This window comes from Salvelinus sp. IW2-2015, linkage group LG2 (assembly GCF_002910315.2).
Source record: "Salvelinus sp. IW2-2015 linkage group LG2, ASM291031v2, whole genome shotgun sequence".
NCBI classification, from domain to species: domain Eukaryota; kingdom Metazoa; phylum Chordata; class Actinopteri; order Salmoniformes; family Salmonidae; genus Salvelinus; species Salvelinus sp. IW2-2015.
In genome coordinates, this window is record NC_036839.1 from 21,952,489 (window position 1) to 21,964,843 (window position 12,355).

Genomic DNA, 12,355 nt, shown 5'->3' on the forward strand with positions numbered 1-12,355 from the left:
CAGCCAGAGTCCAGACTTGAACACGATCGAAACTCTCTGGAGAGACCTGAAAATAGCCGTGCAGCAACACTCCCCATCCAACCTGACTGAGCTTGAGAGGATGTGCAGAGAAGAAGGGGAGAAACTCCCCAAATACAGATATGCCAAGCTTGTAACGTCATACCCAAGAAGACTCAATGCTGTAATCGCTGCCAAAGGTTCTTCAACAAAGTGCTGAGTAAAGGGTCTGAATACTTATGTAAATGTGATATTTCAGTTTTTTGTTTTGAATAAATTACTAACATTTCAAAAAACCTGATTTGTTTTTGATTTGTCATTATGGGGTATTGTGTGTAGATTGATGAGGGGGGGAAAAAACAATTTAATCAAATTTAGAATAAGGCTGTAACGTGTGGAAATGTGGAAAAAGTCAAGGGGTCTGAATACTTTCCGAAGGCACTGTATCTACCCGTACATGGTCAGATTAATCTGTGTGTGTCAACTAAAATTCAGAGAAGAGAGGACATTTTTCCTGTCTTCACTTGTAAAAAGGCTATTTTAGGCTTAGGGGTTAGGTTTATAAGGTTAGGGTTTGGGTTTGGGTTTGGGTTAAGGTTAGAATTAGGATTAGGATTAAGGGTTAGTGGTGAGGTTTGGGCTAAGGGTTAGGGAAAATATGATTTTGAATTGGAATCAATTGTTGGTTCCCAATAAGTCCTCACAAGTATAGTAAGACATAGCTGTGTGGGTGTGTGTTTGTGTGTGTGGAGTCACGCCACATTACCCTCTAGTCCCCCACCAAGCCTTAGGTTACAGGCCACAGGACTGATGAGCAAAACAGAGCTCAACCACTGGCTTTAGTTTCTTTCTTACTTGTAAAAAAAATATACAAAACTTTGTAGTTTATGTTTTCTTTTCAGTCTTTGATACAGTATGTTCATTTGAGACAGTAATTCTCCTAACATAAGACAGTGGATAGAAGAAAGAAGTATTGTTATAATCTGCACTACAAACTAGCCTAGCACGCCACACCACTGGTCAACAACACCAAGGCAACTCTCCAACTGTTCCCTCTCCGTTCCCATGTTTCACATCATGTTTTATAAGCCCTGGCCATCTGTCGTCATAACTAAATCTTCCACAACGGCTCAGGGGAATCACAATGGCTCTGTCTATCTGTCGCTATGGGAATGAATACTGTAGTTAACTGCCCTTGGGAGCTGGAAAGACTATACAAATAGTACTTATTGTTGAGTATCCTTATGAAACTGATGTTTTTGTCATTATTATCAGTACAGGGACAAACATAGACCATATTCTGTCTAGACTTAGCAGGTAAAACTGGTTGGAGTGACTCTCAGTTTCTGATTGTCATGATGTCATTTCAGCAAGTTTTTACCTCCTGTTTTGGCATTAGATGTTTACGTGTATGAACACTCAGCTTGTGGGGCGACCGTGCTCTTAGTCTGAGATTATGTTGATGAACCGTGCTGTACTTTCACATGTATCTGTAGGTTACACATGTTAATCCCATGTGTAACTCTGTGTTGTTGTTTTTGTCGCACTTCTTTGCTTTATCTTGGCCAGGTCGCAGTTGTAAATGAGAACTTGTTCTCAACTGGCCTACCTGGTTAAATAAAGGTGGAAAAAAAATAAGAATAAATTACTGAACGCTTACCTGAAACTCAAAGGTCTCATCAAACAGTGGGCCATCCTGGTTCTGTGCGGCGGTCCGGGTCCGTTGCTCAGCGCAGTCCGCTGGTACCCCATGTAGCTCCAGAACCACATAGGGATCTATAACCTCTCCTTTGGCCCCGGCGCCCTGCGGCTTGGGCAGGTTGTGGGCGCTGATCACCTTCACCCTGAGGGTCTGAGGGGGCACACCGGGCACACACCCCTGGGTCACGGCACTGAAGTAGGAAACCTCGTCTCTCATGACCCCCGGGCGCAGCACGAAGCCACAGCCCCCGTTCTGGATGAAGCGTCCCCTGTGGAGGTCCAGCATGGCCCCGGGGGTCTGCTGGTTGAGGGCCACCAGCTGGACCCCGCCCTTCCAGTACCCCTGCGGGTTGGGGTTGGAGGAGTCCAGGCGGACAGAGCTGGGCCGGACACGGGTCAGGGTACGCTTGGTGAAGCCTACTAGGTCCTCTGGGCTCTCACTGGCCAGCCGGCCCGCTTCTCCCTCCCCCAGGGAGCACAGAGTCCAATAGGCCGAATCAGGGAGTAAGGGCGTGCCCGGCGTTGAGGGGGTGCTGGGTGGGGAGTGCTGCTGTCCTTGTTTCCTTGTTTCTCGGTGGTTGTAGAAGCTACGGCTTCCGGTTCTAGCCACGCTCACCAGATCTGAGAGATCGCGTTGAAGGCGGAGTCTCCTGGGCTGAGGGGGCGGGGGCACCACTAAAACCACACCCAGTTCCTCCTCTCCGGGGATGGTCATTCGCCGGCCAGCCAAGGGTCCGCCTCCCCCTATCTCCTCGTCCTCCTCTGATACCTCTCCCTCGGACCCCTCCTCTTCAGGGGGTAGCTTCTTCCCCACCAGCAGCACCCGGCCCTTCAGCTGCTCAGGGGAGGGCAGGGTGGTGGCTCGCCCCACCGGGCTGACTGGCAGGGCCTCAGGGGTGTAGAGACGTGTAGAGAACACCTTCCTCAGGTGCTGGGCTAAGGTACGCTGCTGGGAGGGGGAACAGCGCTGGCACAGGTAGAGCAGAAGCGGGTAGGGCGAGGTCAGGAAGGCATACTTATTCACCACCTCCAGGGCACTGCGGATGGTGACAGGGGCGTGGTGGTGATGGTGGTGGTGGCGGTGGGCATCAGGACCATAGTCTACCCCCAGGAGAGGCTCCCCTTCTGGGCCGTCTGTCACCCCCAGCTCCAGGCAACGACACCCGGCCTGAAGAGCCCTGGTCAAACCCCCTAGATCAGCCCTCCCATGGACCTGGTCATCCAGGAGATAGGACCGATAGGAGGTACTGATGTAGTAGTGGGACAGGGGCAGGCTCATATCCTGACACACTCCCTGGTGCTCCACGTCAAACAGCTGGCACTCTGGAGACTGCAGGTAACGAGCGAAGCCGTCAAGCCCCAACAAGCCTCTCTCTCGGCCTGGTCTGGAGGGCTCAAAGCGTAGGACCAGCTCCAAACAGCCCTCAGCTGTGGCCAGGGACAAGCCCTGCTCCGTCTCCAGAAAGAGACGAAGGTCCTGGGCGTCCAGACACTCGCGGATCCTTAGAGAGCTGCGACCAATAGGAAATAGACATCTGGGCGCTTGGCCAGAGTTCGGCAGAAGGCCTCCTGGAACTCCTCGCCGTTGTCACGTGAGACGTTCAGCTTCTCTTTGCTGCGCTGCGATCTCCTTACCTCAGGAGCACCTGGACGAGAAGAAGGAGGGGAGGAGCAGGAGAGGGAAGGAGAGGATAGGGAGAGGCGAGACGGAGAGGAGAGGAGAGGCGAGAGGCGAGAGGGAGAGGCGAGAGGCGAGGGTAGCATGACGGAAACAAAGAGCAGCGAGATGAGATAGCCAGTGAGAAGAGCAGGTTTTTACGAACAGGGGCAGTCAGATGTTTTAATACTCCAACCATAATGGAATTTGAATTATTGAGCTACAATTACTTCAATAATATCTAATGATGAAAAAACGGGATGCTCATTGGTAAGATCAATCCATCAGTTTCCCAATCAATTGCCATGGCGCGATCAAAATTTTGGAGCGTGAATCTAACATCGCTGTCTAATACTTCTTATTGCTTCATATTTTTCCACCCAAATTAACATCGGAATTTAATTTCATGTAATTATCCATCCTTGGAACAGACTATGAAAGTTCACCCTGTTATATCGGCTTAGCATGTACGTACTCCTACCTCGTAGCCTCTTCTCTATCTCTCTATCTATCCAAACTGACTTTCAGGAGACGTCTAGCACCTACACCCGTACACGCAACAACACACACACACACCACAACACACACACACAATCACACACACACACACACACAACCACAACCACACACACACACACACACACACACACACACACACAACACACACACACACACACACACACACACACACACACACACACACACACACACACACAGGCAGCTGTACTGGCTTCACAGCATGCTTCAAAACCAGGGCCTGAGCGTTGATTCAAACAGATTAGCCGTGTGCACTCACACACATACCTCTGATTGGCTTTATTTAGGTCTGTGTATTTCCAGCTGCTATCTGACTCCATCTCCGCCTCCTCTCCTGCTTTCGTACTGTTTGTACGCAGAATATCCCAAAATATATTCACCCATCCTTGCAAAAATGACCAGTGGCATGTATCAGCTTACTTTAATGTTAGGTCGATAGCAGTCCTTGAGATTTACTGTCTATACAGTACATTCAGAAAGTACATTTTGTTGTGTTACAGCCTGAACTTAAAATTGATTAAATTAAGATTTTTTTGTCACTGGCCTACACACCCATAATGTCAAAGTGTTTTTCGAGAGTGTTTTTCGAAATTTTTTAAATTAAGCAAATATTAAATGAAATGTCTTGAGTTATTCAACCACTTTGTTATGGCAATACTAAATAAGTTTAGGAGTAAAAATTAGCTTGCATGGACTCATTCTGTGTGCAATAATAGTGTTTAACATGATTTTTGTATGACTATCTCATCTCTGTACCCCACACATACAATTATTTGTAAAGTCCCTCTCTCAAGCAGTGAATTTTAAACACAGATTCAACCACAAAGACCAGGGATGTTTTCCCAATTCCTCACAAAGAAGGGCACCTCTCTGGGATTTCACCATGAGGCCAATGGGGACTTTACAGTTACAGAGTTTAATGGCTGTGAAAGGAGAAGTCTGAGGAGGGATCAACAACACTCCACAATACTAACCTAATTGACAAAGTGAAAAGAAGGAAGCCTGTACAAAATAAAAATATAACATGCATCCTGTTTGCAACAAGTCATACTGCAACAAATGTTTTGTCCTGAATACAAAATGTTATGTTTGGGGCAAATCCAATGCAACACATTACCGAGTACCACTCTTTTATGTTTATGCATAGTGGTGGCTGCATCATGTTATGGGTATGCTTGTAATTGTTAAGTACAGGGGAGTTTTTCAGGATAGAAAATAAATGGAATGGAGCTAAGCACAGGCAAAATCCTAGAGGAAAACCTGGTTCAGTCTGCTTCCACCAGACACTGGGAGATGAATTCACCTTTCAGCAGGACAATAACCTAAAACACAAGGCCAAATCTACACTGGAGTTGCTTACCAACAAGACAGTGAATGTTCCTGAGTGGCCAAGTTACAGTTTTAACTTAAATCTACTTGAGAATCTATGACAAAACCTGAAAATGGATGTCTAGCAATGATCAACAACCAATTTGACAGAATTGAAGAATTTTGAAAATAATATTGAGCAAATGTTGTACAATCCAGGTGTGGAGAGCTCTTAGAGACTTACATAACTCAGAAAGACTCTCAGCTGTAATCACTGCCAAAAGTGCCTCTACAAAATATTGACTCAGGGGTGTTAAAACCTATGTAAATTACATATTTCTGTCCTAAAACAAGTTTTCACTTTGTCGTTATGGAGTGTTGTGTGTAGATGGGTGAGAAAATGTTTTAATTCAGGCTGTACCACAACAAAAATGTGGAATAAGTCAAGGGGTATGAATCCTCAGTGTTTCTTTCTGAGGTACATTGAGGCATTGTGTTCTGTGACTACACTGCAATAGACTCAATCTATACACCCACCATGGTACAAAGTACAGTATGTAACACTTGCAAAGGTTAGATATCCACCTACAGCATGTTCCGTTTGTACATTAGATATCAATCAAATCAATCAATCAAATGTATTTATAAAGCCCTTCTTACATCAGCTGATGTTACAAAGTGATGTACAGAAACCCAGACTAAAACCCCAAACAGCAAGCATTGCAGGTGTAGAAGCATGGTGGCTAAAGAAAACTCCCTAGAAAGGCCGGAACCTAGGAAGAAACCTAGAGAGGAACCAGGCTATGAGGGGTGGCCAGTCCTCTTCTGGCTGTGCCGGGTGGAGATTATAACAGAACAGGCCAAGATGTTCAAATATTCATAGATGACCAGCAGGGTCAAATAATCATATCCACCTACAGCATGTTCCATTTCTACATTAGATATCCACCTACAGCATGTTCCATTTATACACTAGATATCCACCTACAGCATGTTTTCTTTTTATAATCTGAGATCTATAACCTGACGCATGCCATTTATACACTAGATATCCACCTACAGCATGTATCTAACATTATATCCACCGCTTGTTCATTTAATGTTCATTATGTTCATTTGTTCCATTTTATACATTAGATATCCCACTACAGCATTCCATTTAATAGTATCCACTACAGCTGTAGCCATTTATCCTTAGTCACCTTACAGATGTCCATTTTATACACTAGATATCCACTCTACAGCAATGTTCTCATTATACCTATTAGTATCCACCTACATGCATGTTCCATTTAATACATTAGAATATCCACCTACAGCATGTTCCATTTCTACATTAGATATCCACCTAACAGCATGTCTCCATTATATCACTAGATATCCACCAAACAGCATGTTCCATTTATACATTAGTATATCCACCTACAGCTGTTCATTTATACATTAGATATCACTCTACAGCATGTTTTTTCATTTTATACATAGATATCCACCTACAGCTGTTCCATTTATACACTAGATATCCACCTACAGCATGTTCCATTTTATACATAGATATCCTCACCTACAGCATGTTCCTTTATACACTAGATATCACCTACAGCATGTTCATTTTAACATTAATATCATCTAAAGTATGTTTCCATTTATACATTAGATATCCACCTACAGATGTATTCGTTCATTTATACATAGATATCACCTACAGCATGTTCCATTTATACACTAGATATCCACCTACAGCATGTTCATTTATACATTAGATATCCACCTACAGCATGTTCCATTTATAACACTAGATATCCACTACACGCAGTGTCCATTTATACATTAGATATCCACCTAAGCATGTTCCATTTATCATTAGATATCCACCTAATAACATGTTCCATTTATTATACTACTTAGATATCCACCAACCAGCATGTTCATTTATACATTAGATAATCCACCTACAGCATGTTCCATTTTATACACTAGAACTCCCTCTACAGCTATGTCTAATTTATAACTTAAGTATCCACCTACCAGTATGTTCCTTAATACGAATATATCGATATCCCCTACCGCAGTGTTCATTTATACCGTAGATACTCCCTAAGCTCTACTACTGATATTCACCTGCATGCGTCATTTATACATTCAATATCGCACCTTGAAAGCATGTCATTATACACTAGATATCGTCACCTACAGCATGTTCATTCTATACAAATTCGATATCCACCTACAAAAAAGGGCCGCCTGTTTTTTTTTTTTTCTATGTTTTTGGTTTTTTTTCCTTCCACATTTTTATACAAACTAGAAAATTTTAATAACTTTCGTTTTCCACTACAGCATGTTTACCCTTTTACACTATATCAACCTACAGATGTTTCATGGGAATTATACATTAGATATCCACCTACAGCATGTTCCATTTATACATTAGATATAGCTATGAAGAAAATCCTTTTTGTAATTACAGCTGTTATACTAACTGTTGCTATCATCATTATCAGGGTTGGGGGTAATTCAACAGAAAACAAAGTGCGATAATTAACTGAATTGGAAACGGAATTGACCTCAACCCTGATCATCTCTAAACCTTTCTACTTCCTCGAATGTTACTACCCGTCCTCTTACCTCAGCTTCCTTGATGCCATTACAGACCAGATGGTTAGGCAGCTATGAAGACAATCGTCTTTTCTATTTCACGCTAGACCATTGCTCTCTCTCTAGTGTAACTGTACACTCACATGCACACACACATACACACACACACACACACACACACACACACACACACACACACACACACACACACACACACACACACACACACACACACACACACATACTGTACAAGCATGCACACATACACACAGACACTCACCTTAGCCTCCTTGATGCCAGGACACAGCTTACAGATGGTTGCCACGGCCGTATCCTCTGCGACGATCCCATTCCCGTCTTCATCCACCTCGGCAAACTCTGCGGCCAGCCATTCACTCCTCATCTTACTGCCGAGGCTACCCTCCCCTATGATGCTCCCCTCTCCCAGACCTCCTCCCCCGCCTGCCCCCCCTCCATGCCCGATGGCAGAGGGGTGGGACACCAGGTAACGGAGCCCTGTCACCCAGATGTTGGCCACGTCAGCTGAAAGAGCCACCAGGTCCAGAGACTGGGACATACAAATACACATCACATTAAATCTAAACGTTTTCTCAAGTAAAACAATCAAATTAAAAACATTTGAAAAAAGGAGATAAAATAGATTAATAAAGTAATATAATTAAAAACACAAAGGCTGTCTATGATGATTTAAAAACCTCAGTGTTATCTGCCTTTGCCTGACTGCCAGTCTGTTTCTGCTCTCTTGCCAACTACTTGGCACCACAATTCCCAAAGGAGACGTCAAGGCAGCACAAACTGATCTGGGACCAGGTTAGTGTCTGTCCTTCTTCCCCTCCTACCTGGTAGTCATCCCCGTGGATAATAGAGAAGGCAGCCTCCTCAGCCAGGTGTTCTGCAGCAGGTCCGTTATGGAGGAAGGTCTCAGTGCTCTTCCCCGTCCTAACCTCCCTGATAGCGGCCATGTCCAGGCGGGCGCGCTCCCCATCCTTCTTAGAGGGCTCCCAGCGCAGGCAGCTGAGGTCCTGGTCCAGGGTGTAGAAACGACTGTAGATCCGGGAGTTGGGACGCACCTTCTTCAGCTCACAGCCCCCCTGCATGAAGGCCAGGCAGTCGGCCGCGCTGCTCACCTGGAGGAGAGGGAAGGAGAATACATTTCAATTGAATCCTTATCCTCCTTATGAATCGGTTATGTATGACTCATGAATGCGTTGTGAAATCCATCTGTAGGTCAAATAAAGTGTTACCCATTTCATTTTCATTTACAGACTAAAATTCTAAATCTAGGTCGTTTTTTTTGAGAAACTAAAAACAAACCTTCTTCTCTGAGGGTATGCTACTGAAGGACACTGTCTTCTTGCGCCCGCCGGCCAACTTGTGCATTGAAGGATCCTGGGTAAAACACAGAGAAGAGCAGAGAGTGAGACAGGCAGACAAGTCTACTTATCCTACAGAATATGTTTAGAAGTGTCAAGACAAACATTACAGGCAGGCATATCCCATCAACTGACATAATTACAATAGGAGTAGAGACTTATGTGGACATGGGGCCCAACAGAGAAGAATGTAGAGTGGAAATAATAAGTAATAATGAGGTAGCTCTGAAAGCCATCAGTAATATCCCTGTGAATGATTATGTTTTTGTAACCCCGGCTGCACTGTCTGTCTCTCCTAAAGCCAGACACCTGAAAAAACAGCTCTGCTAATCTGAACTCATCTTCACAGGCTTGGAAGGCTGGAAATCAATTGTGCCATTTCATTTCCTGTGTGGTAATGTAGCACTGATTCCCACAGTGTACAGAGCCTGGTCTTAGGGCTGACGGGGCCCACAAAAATAGATCTTCTGTGTTCACACTCACACATCTGTACTCGCTGCTTCCTGCGTCTTTCAGTCTCCAGAGGACAGCTGATTGATTGACAGGTGGGAAGAAGACAGCTCTATCGTCACTGGGTGCCGAAATGTCAGGGCTGGTGCCAACGCAACAGGTCTCTCTCTCTCTCTCTCTCTCTCTCTCTCTCTCTCTCTCTCTCTCTGTCTCTCTCTCTCTGTCCCTCTCGTTGTCCCTCTCGTTGTCCCTCTCGTTGTCCCTCTCGTTGTCCCTCTCGTTGTCCCTCCTGCTGTCCCTCTCTCTCTCAGCTGGACATTATAACACAATATGCTCTTCAAGGGTTTCAAAAACCACATAGGTATAATAAGACTTATGAGTTCTATTCTTTCAAATCCACATCTCAGTTTATAAGCAGTAGCTTTTTCTCCGTGGTTAAAAGGGGGTGAGGTAAAACATATGACATTACTACCAGGAAGACTTCCCACACAGGTTAATACAAATCCACTTTTCAGAATAACAAGTGTGCACAGGCAGTGGTTTGTAAATGAAGACAATGTGCAAAAGTGACAATGTGTTTGGATATGAATTTCATCCTTTGTGCAATATTACTTATGATAAGGAATTCAAACCAGAAAACATGTGTGTGTTACCGGCACCATCAGAGCCAGACAGAGCACTTTCATCCTGCTGTCATGTAATTATGGGGTTGTACAGACAGCACTGACTGACAGACTCTAAGTGCAGCCTTTTGTTACTGTAATGACATTTCCACCATTGATTCAAAGCATGTGGCCAGGGCTGCACAATACTGTAGCAACCAGCCGGGTTGTAACAGAGTTGCAGACCTGGGTTCACTATCTAAAATCTTTTAAATATTTGCCAGACGGGCAGGTTTGCCAGACTGGTGGGTTTTTAACTCTTGCAACTATTCAATTGGTTCCAAGCATGAAAAAATATACATAAAAAATAGGATTTGAACCCAGATTGTAGGAGTGTTACCATCTGACGTAAATAAAGGCTCGGCTCTAGCTAAATCACCTGATCCTGGTTTACTATTTGGAACGGGGAGCTTTCAGCCTATTTCTGCCCTAATACCTGCCCTAATACCAAATATTACATCCAGGCTGTCCTACGACGAGCCTAGCACATCATCAACAAATATTACATCCTGGCTGTCCTACGACGAGCCTAGCACATCATCAACAAATATTACATCCTGGCTGTCCTACTACGAGCCTAGCACATCACCAACAAATATTATTGCTCTCTCTCTTTGTGTACTGTCTCTCTCAGTCTTGTTGGTGTTGTTGACATTACAGGCTACCAGTTATCTTTACCATCTCAAACTCTCTCTCCCTGTCTCTCTCTCTCTCTGTGTATTAAAGTTCTGTCCTGATGAATCATGTCGATAATAGCTGGCTCTCTGCTCAGTACTTAACTCACCGTCATTTTTTTAATTTTTTTTTACTCACCGTCATCATTATGTTTGTTTCTAGATCCGCTCATTGACAGCAGATCTGATCCAGCCCGTCTAATGCTAGTCCTAATGCCATTTCTGCTATATACTACTCTCTGGAGTCTAGACCCAAGCAATGCATTCTGCTAACGCCTAGAGAGAGAGAGACAAAGAGAGAGAGATAAGGTGAGAAGAGAGAAGAGAAGGAGAGGACAGAGAGAGGTTATTCCACTAGTGACTGGCCCCGTCCTCCATCCGGCACGGAATAACCCTCCGTTTATTCCCTAGGGAAGTTAGCTGTGTGTGTGTGTGTGTGTGTTGTGTGTGTGTGTGTGTGTGTGGGTGTGTGTGTGTGTGTGTGTGTGTGTGTGTGGTGTGTGTGTGTGTGTGTGTGTGTGTGTGTGTTGTGTGTGTATTAGTAAAGGGTGGGTATGTGGGTTAATGAATTGGCTGAGGGATTTGGTATTTTGGTAATTTTCATTAGGATCCCCGTTAGCTGTTGCAAAAGCAGCAGCACTCTTCCTGGGGTCCACACAAAACATGAAACATATACAGAAAGACATAATGCAGAACATCAATAGACAAGAACAGCTCAAAGACAGAACTACATACATTTTTTAAAAATGCACACGTAGCCTACAATCAATGCAAATACACACACAAACTATCTACTCCCAGCCACACTATCTGGTTGTGGGCTGGAGTATAGGGTGCTAGTATGCTGGTGTGGTGTGTAGTGCTATATTTACACTCCACACATGGTCCCGTTTAGTCTCCTCAGGCTAGATCACAGTTCACTAGAATCTTAACAGCTATCAGTACTGTTGACATGCCATTGCATCAGGACTGTTATTTGAAAACATCAGGTCACTACCTTACAGGTTTCCAGGTCATCCTTAAATTTCATATCTGATTCTGATTATTTATGGTGTCATTACTTAGTAGCTGTCTATGTGTACTTGATCACACCAGATGAGCCAACTAAAATGTAGTCTCCTCACAACCATCGGCTCCCGTCTTTCAAACCTACCTTTTGTTGCCGCGTTCCTCTTACTTGTAGTTTTACAGCTTGGATTTGGTTTGTATTTACATTGCTGCTACGTAGCGATTACTTCCTATGTTTGGTTATTGTAGGATTGTTTCAGTCATCAGTTGGTCAGAATGATGGGCTTGTGGCGGTCAGACAAAATGTTGTATTCGTTGAATTTCAAGCAAATAACTGCTGGTTCTGCGGTAATTGACCGTTATTAATATAAA

At 44.2% G+C, this 12,355-nt stretch overlaps 1 pseudogene; it reads right to left on the reverse strand.

Moving 5' to 3' along the window:
- LOC111972899 (inactive phospholipase C-like protein 1) overlaps window positions 1-12,355 on the reverse strand; it is a 117,306-nt pseudogene that overhangs the window by 26,105 nt on the left and 78,846 nt on the right.